General features: G+C 44.1%; 1 long non-coding RNA gene across 9 annotated transcripts; it reads left to right on the top strand.

Annotated features, from left to right (window-relative positions):
* Positions 1-1,907: 1,907 nt before the first annotated feature.
* Positions 1,908-7,783, top strand: LOC109743711 (uncharacterized). Of its 9 annotated transcripts, none has more exons than XR_012184132.1 (10): positions 1,908-2,508; positions 2,755-2,951; positions 3,288-3,400; positions 3,980-4,144; positions 4,249-4,343; positions 4,951-5,498; positions 5,867-6,021; positions 6,165-6,224; positions 6,482-6,568; positions 7,376-7,783. It is a non-coding gene; the product is annotated as an uncharacterized lncRNA (long non-coding RNA). The 9 variants fall into 9 exon arrangements; XR_012184127.1 differs by having other exon boundaries at positions 6,435-6,568; XR_012184128.1 differs by having other exon boundaries at positions 4,220-4,343; positions 6,435-6,568.
* Positions 7,784-8,107: the final 324 nt, after the last annotated feature.

The raw sequence follows: 8,107 nt of genomic DNA, 5'->3' as shown, positions 1-8,107 counted from the left end.
GCAATAAGTAATTGCAAATCTGTTCACACCTATCAAACTAATATGTGTTCACATTTAGCACCGGGCTATAAATACTACCCACTCAAAAATTACTTCACAGTTCCTCTCCTCATCACCCACAAAACTGGTTTTCTCTGTCAAGTCATTCTGCCATGACCGGTAGGAGGAGTTTAGGGTGGACATATAACCAGGCAGCAAAGACCAAGGCCGCGGAAGCACTAGATAGGTCCCGCCGTGAAGCCGCAGCCGCAACAGAGATGTCCCGGCGCGCTGCGGAGCCCTCGAACGAGCTCTCACGGGCACGTGAGGGCTCTCACAAGCGCATTCGCGACGAGCCGGCGTTCCTGAAGTCCTTCGCCGGCGACGACGACATTCTCGCTGGCGTCACTACGCAGCAGGAGCTGGTCGACGGCTTGATGAAGCTGCTCAAGACCAGCGATGCCTCGGTTGACAAGGCGACCGGCCTCGTCGAGCAACTCATGGATGACAATGTGAAGCTCCTCAAGTTGGTCGTCGAGAAGGAGGAGGAGGCCGCCGGCTGGAAGATGTTGCATGAGCAGAGCAGTGCCTCGGAGATGACGCTGAAAGCGGTCGTCGAGGAACTGATGGGTGGCTTGAGGAAGCTCCGGATCGAGCGCGAGTAGGAGGTGGAGGAATCCGTGGCTGCTTTCAAGCAAAGTCGTGAGGAATTGAAGGAGCTGGAGGATTTCGCCACCCAGCGATCCATCAACGAGTAGAGACAGTAGCGACCCAGATCGTAGTCTGCAATTTCCTTCTTCTCTTGCCCCCGTGTATTTCGGGCTTTGCCGCATGTGGCATTTTAAATTATCCGAAATATGTAAGACAATTATTATGTGCGCCATTGTAAATTTGTCGTCGTATTATCCGTTGCCATTTTATTTATGGTCGTATTATCCGTTGCCCTATGTGGCAATTTAAATTAGCGCGGAATACTAGTTGAAAACACGAACAAAGCAAATGCTGCCATGGGATCACAAGCAAACACCCTCCATCCAGGTGCTTTAATTAACCCATTAATGGAGAAGTTGTGAGCGAGGCGGGCGACAGCTGGTGCATGGAGGTCAAAGAGCTCGCTTCCCGGTGAGCATGGGCGGCCTTGCTACTCGCACGTGTCCCGTCGAGCCTGCGAGGTGGATAGGATGCACGCGTCCCGTCGAGCCTGCGCGGCGGACTGCTCGCACGCGTCCCGTCGAACCTGCATGGAGGACTTCTCGCGCTCGTCCCGTCTAATCAAACAGCTGCACGCACGCCACTAAGTATGGTTAAATTTTAACACGGTAAATATAATACAACCGTTTGCGATATTAACGTGTCAGCTTTTTGTTTCAAAAAGGACTTCGTTGGCTACTAATGTGTGCGCCTCTTCTCAAACTGGACGATTTTTTTTACCGTGGCATATATGTGCCACGTCATGAAACCATGCCAAGTTTCATCTTTTTTGGATGATTTTTTTATTTACTGGGATTTAAAAACCGAGATTCTCATTGTTTCAGGACGACGACAAGTTTGTAATTCATTCTCATTCCTTAAACGAGACCTAAACATGCACCTAATAACACATGTACGATTTCCCACCCATTTTGCTTCACTGGAGCATGTGGTTGTAGTTCAAATTTGAATTATGGACTACATTAAATGCATAGAAAACTTAGTAATTAGTAATATTTAAAACAATAATGAGGCTAGCCAACTCACCTCCAGAAGGCTCCCCCGATTTGAAGCTTCGTTAGTCGTCCGATCTGCATTCTAATGCGCTTGAGCCGTTGGATCTTCACAACAGTCAAATTCGATTTCCACTTCACGGTCATTTTCACTGGCCTATGACGGGTGGGCTCGTTTCGGGCGTTCATTGGCTGGGTCAGCCGTGCCCGCGTGCAGGAGATTTTGGCCAATCCACTCCGCGTATTCCGCAACCAATTGCCCAATCCCTTCCTCGCCTCAGTCCCGTGCCAGCCGCCGCCCAAACCCTAGCCCCCGTTTCCCTCGATCCCCACAGCCTCTCCCGCCTCCTCCATCCCTCGTCCTCCCATCACCACGTCCTCTGCCATGGAGCCTCGCCACCGCGTGCTACTCCTCCACCACACTGCCCTTCCACCTCGCCATCCTTCTCCTCTCTGTCTATGCGGTCGTCGGTGGCGCCTGGTTCCAAATCCGGCGCAGGTTAGCCGAGTCGGCCGATGGTGAGGTGAAGGAGCAGGGTAGGCGACCCGTCGCGATGGGATGAGGCTACAGGGAAGAGGGTCATGTCGCGTGGTGGCCCAGATGCAGCCGCCCCATGGCCGGCCTCGACGAGCACGGCCTCGATCCGGCCTCAGCCGGAGGACCTCGAGCCTAGGAGTGCGGCCTCGATCGGGACTCGGCATCTGGGGCGACGACGGAGGAGGAGGGGAAAGGAGGGGAGCAGCAGCCAGCATCTGGGGCGGCGGCGGCTGGACTCCATGAGCTGGCCGAGGTGCTTCATGTCAAGGAAGCAGCTGACAGTTCAAGGTATAGAAGAGGGAATCTGTGTGATTAGTTCTCTGTTGATTTCCCCTCTTGCTTGCTTGATCTAATTTTGTTGCCGTGCTGCGTGTGTGCGTGTTTGCTGGCTTGCTGCTGGGTGCTTTGTCTGGGTGTTGGGCTGTTGATGGCCTGATGTTGATGCTTTGCTGCATATATTTGTATAATGTTTGCATCTTCCATGCAGCTACGAAGCTATGCTTTGTTGTATACTGACTTTGTTGCTTGCTGCAGCTGACCTGCTGGTGTTGCTGCTGTGCTGGTCAGGGAGTGAGTCCACTGACATACGGACACAAGAGATATTCAGTTATGAGGATTAGGATATTAATGATCGTTCAGTCATTGAGGATTAAAAGAGGCATCAATGCTCCAGTAGAGGTGGTATTGAAGTTGTGGCTGTCAGTAGTCCTTTTATTGATGCTAACTACATGGTAAGGAAATAATGCTATATGATTTTCATATTTTGTGCTATGAGATCTTCTGCAACTGAATTCGAAGTTAAAGCGTTGAACTCAGTTTTGCAGTAGTTAGTTCAATACTACTTTGTATCAAAATTTCATCAAACCATGTTGCACTGTATTTCGAGCATAGAAGCATTTACTTAACACCTAATTTTACGCAATTAGGTTCCTACTTTTTTCTGTTATTAGGTGCAACGACAAGAATCATCCAGTGGGATGTTCTACTGCATCGGAATTTGACATATTTAATTCTGCCATTATATTCTTTCCTTCACTGCTGAAGTTAACACCCCCTCCCTTTTGTAGGCCTATATGTTCAAGTATGACTCCACTGATGGCCCCTTTAAAGGATCCATTAAGGTTGTGGATGATTCAATATTGGAGATTAATGCGAAAAAAATCACAACCACAAGCAAAAGGTAAATATGCCAGGGTTAGCTGATTGTTTGCCATATTAGTGCGGTTGATATAGATGCCATGGTTTCTAAATATGCATGACATGTTGTCCTGAAATAAGGACATGTGAAGCAATGAAGTAGCCAAAGTAACATTATTACTTAATAATCGATTCATAGTTTAGAGCCCCATGTTTTTCGCACATTCATACGGACATATAATAGCTTACAAGTGCACGCTTGTTGTACATCTCGAGTACTGGATGTTCCTTCTCTTATTTTGATTCTGATGTTCATATGTTGATTTTCTGCGATGGAGGGAAAGGGGAAGTCTGAATGTGCCAACAAGTAGCGACCAGTGAGCTGTCGTCTATGATTGGCTATGGGAGGAGTTGTCTTGCGCTGCAAGGGCATCTTGCAGATCGATTTCCTTGGTTTGATGTATCTCGGATTCTGATTAGTCTTTGATTTCACACATTTGTTTGGATGTTTTCTTTGCGCCAAGCACCATGCTTTTTGATCACTGGTCAACTTGCACAGTACTATCTAAGCATAGTTGTTGGTTCTGATTCTTTGCAGCACATAACAAATTTTAGCTTTCAGGAATTATGATATTGGACATTTCCACTGAACATGAAGAGGGTACGTGTACGGACATGTAGAAACTGGAGTAAATTAACATAATCCCGTAGAATGTAGTCGGAGAATAGTACGCCAACTCAGTGAGGCAAGTACTGGCCTGTTTTGCCATGCCTGTGATAAATGAAGGTTAGTTTATGTAATCTTAGTTATCAAATCATTTTCTTAAAGTTTTGATTATGAATCTAAGTTATGGGAAATAAGTGGAGTAAGAGGAAATGGGGCGTTGTTAGGCGGGACCTTGCTACTGTTGCCTTGGGTTTTGGCATCGAAGCACCACCATGTATGGCTAGCCTTCCATGGCTACATTGAGGGTCCCAATCTGCAGGTGAGCTCTTCTTTTCATCTGCAGGTTATGAGTCATCTCCGCCTCAATGAGATTTAGTTTGTGCATTAACGACTACAGGTTTCTTATTGTTTTGGAGTGGTCTGCTTTCATTTTCTCCAGTTCAGTCATGTATTTCTTTGCACCCATGTTCGCTTCAGTATTCCCTTCCGATTCTCACACTTTGGTTGCGGCTTCTTTGTTTATGTTGGAAGTATTAGACAAATAATTTGTTCATTTAAGTTGTCTCCACTTTCTCCTCTTGTGTTACATTAAATCATGGTATAATAGATAATTCAGTTAACTGATTGTTTGCCATATTAGTGCAGTTGATATAGATGCCGTGGTTTCTAAATATGCATGACATGTTGTCCTGAGATAAGGACAGTGAAGCAATGAAGTGGCCAAAGTAACATTATTACTTAATAACTGATTCATAGTTTAGAGCCCCATGTATTTCGCACATTCATACAGATATATAATATCTTACAAGTGCATGTTGTTGTACATCTTGAGTACTACATGTTCCTTCTCTTATTTTGATTCTGAAGTTCATATACTGCTCCTGACTGAATTCTGGCATTGATTCCATTTTTTTACGAAACTCCAGGACCCCATGCAGCGTGCATTGGACAGTGTTGTGGAGGGTCCAATTTCCTCATGATTTAAGAAGCTCTGTGTAGTACCAAACTTAATTTGAGAACACTGGCGCCGAGGATCTGCTGCTCTGTCTCGGGGCTCAGCGCCCTCTTGGGCGCAGAGGTTGGCGTGCTCTCCCTCTGCACCAGGGTTCTGATGGCCGCGCTTCGTCTGGCAGCGCTAGACAACGGCAAGAAGGAAGAGCTCGGGCCACCCGCGACGCCAGGCCGCCGGCCCTCCTCCCTCGAGCTCAAGGCGGCGAAGAGATGGTTGAGATGGTGCTGCAGCTCCGCATGTACTGGCTTCTACAACGTCTCTTAGAATTTGGTTGCTACTTCTTGCTGATCAGGTGCAATGTATTAATTCAAGTAGTATGTTATGTACAATTTGTCAAGAGCAATCGGATGTTAATCTGCTATGGGCAGCGGCGGTACATGAAGGTGCAAGGCAGCAGCGACATGTTCATAGTACGCTAAAGGATGAGCTCCTACTTGTTCTGATGCTAGCTCCTTGCTGCAGGTGAGCTCCACCTTCTCCCCCATATGCTAGCACTGTGCTTTGCAAACTGAATATTTTAGCATATTTTTCAGCCAAACATGATGTGATATTTTAGACTTTTATGATGATGTGAAGCTCATAGCTATCATGACCGATAAGACTATAGATAACTAAATAACCTCTAGAATGAATTGTGGTCCTGATTAGTATATAGACATTGGCCATTGGCCATATTTGTTACAAAAAAGTGATGTGATATGCATATGCATTTGCAACTTTGAGCTTTAAAGAAAAGAGTTGATATGTGACCCTCCCTTTGATACTGTAAGATAGAAGTAACATCAAAAAGCTCATATTGGATGACAACTGATGTATCTCATTGCTTACAGATATACAAGCCTGCTTACATCTCCCAATATCTCCTCCTGGTCAAGGCAATTGCACATGATGAAGACGCTCATTTTAGATCAGTTCATGGCATATGTGTCTATTTGTGTCTATTTCCTTTAGATGGTTCTTCTGTGCGACGACTGGAAAATATAAGGTTTCTCATGTGATATTGCAATCAGGACAAAAAACAGAATGATTAATTTTCACAATTTGATATTTCATATTTTCCAGAAGTACGACTACCTTCGCACAGTACCCTTGCATTTGTGTTCTTATCAAATAAGTTTCTTTCTGCAGAATTTGTTCAGGTTTTGTCTCGCTCACACCTCAAGATGCGAGTCTGGGAGTGCGGTGCTGGTATAACTGATATCCCTTTGATCTTCGTTAAATTTTGTAGGATATGCATTGTGCTTGAGCATGAGAAATCCTTTCCCTCCCTGCATTATCTTTATATGTTATAAAAATGTTACACATGTTTTGGTCCTCCAAAAGATTATTAGCCCATAAATCCATAATGTTAATAACTCTTATGTATGATGATTGAGTGAGATATCCTTTTATCTCCAGGCATTTCTTTCATGTAGTGGATATACAAAATAAACGGTATGATCTAGACTGTAGGAGCAACTGGTGCTTGTGGGACTGGTGCTTGCAGTTGTTGCAGCTGTTCTTGAGGGCCGAGCTGAATGTATCTGAGAAAGGTCTTTGCTTCATTTTTTTCTTTCGATGGGATAATGACTTTTCGTTTCAAAACACTTAGTATGTGATCTATCCATCAAATTATAATATAATAATTCAGCAGAATCCCTTTATTTGAACGAGCAAGAATCTGTGGTGTGCTCCTGAGCTATGTCCCCCTTTTCAAAATGTTAGAAAGGCTATCTTAACTTAGTCGTTGCATAGAAATTGGTTTTGGCTATTAGGCTCATTTCATATCTGCATCACTTATTTGAACAGACACACTCCACAACTGAACTCACATAAGAGGGCAGATAGATGATATCTTGTCTGCTCAGTGATTACCTAGAATACTGGACTCTCCACCAACTTACAAAAATATTTTTTGCAGGTATATTTCCTTTATCACTCCCCCAGCAGACATGAGTTCTCGTGGCGGGGTCTTTCATGCCGTCATGTTAGGAATTTATTATTGGATTGCATATGAGGTTCTTCTTCAGGTTTCCACTTGTTTCTTACTCCCTCCGTCCGAAAATACTTGTCCGAGGAATGGATGTATCTAGATGTATTTTAATTCTACATACATCCATTTGTATCCATTTTGACGACAAGTATTTCCGGACGGAGGGAGTACTTAAGTTAGCTATCCATTCTGGATTTAACGTGAATATTGCCTTTGTATTCCATATGAAATTCTACTATTTGTTTTAGCTTCTGTAGTTTTCTATTCATTATCCCTAGACATTATCATGTGTGTGTCGATACGCTTCGTGGATGGTGAGGTTTAATATCGCTTGCTTGTCGCCTTCTCTGCCCTCGACATGCGGAAGGCCAATAAAGGCGGGGACGAGTCATGGATCCTGCTGGCGATGGCTACTGGTTGTAGACGAGATTTAAGCAGAGGAATCGCAAAAGATGTTCTCTTTCCAAGATTTTCACATCATATTTGTCGTCGGATCTGACTGCTTTACCATATTTTCCTGGTGTGGACGATGTTATAGAGTGAGCTACCATCACTTCTCATTACTGACTGTAATCAATATATATGTGTTTATGCCATAAAAGATGGATATTTGTCGAAGCCATTGTCGTGTCATGTAATTACTTGCAGATCAACTATATAGTTTTGTTCGGATTGTAAAGTGGAAACGATAAAACCCTACAACTCCTGTGTGATTGTCATTTGATTATTTACTTCCTCAAGTAGTATGGATATGGTACTGCCAGGATATTAAGTATATTCATGAAGTTGTATAAACCACGTTCTATGATTCACTTCTTTTATGCATATTTACTTTCCAGTTTTAGGACTGAAATCCATCCATTGTAATGAATTTGGTTGTATGGGCATTACCTATTTGACTTAGGCTTGCTTCATCACATATAGTTCCCCACTGCTTGTATGACCTAAAACTATCATGTATATGAGGCAAGTTAATAGCAATGTTTCACATTTTCTTACTTGCAATACTGTGCTTGCCTATTCAGGTGTTCCAAGACCCAAATCATCGGAAAAACAACACATGCAACACTTTTTTCTTTTGAACTTTGGTTACCCTTAT

This window comes from Aegilops tauschii, chromosome 5, assembly GCF_002575655.3.
Source record: "Aegilops tauschii subsp. strangulata cultivar AL8/78 chromosome 5, Aet v6.0, whole genome shotgun sequence".
NCBI classification, from domain to species: domain Eukaryota; kingdom Viridiplantae; phylum Streptophyta; class Magnoliopsida; order Poales; family Poaceae; genus Aegilops; species Aegilops tauschii.
Note: the sequence above shows the minus strand (reverse complement) of the source record. Positions and strands in the feature narration are given on the sequence as shown.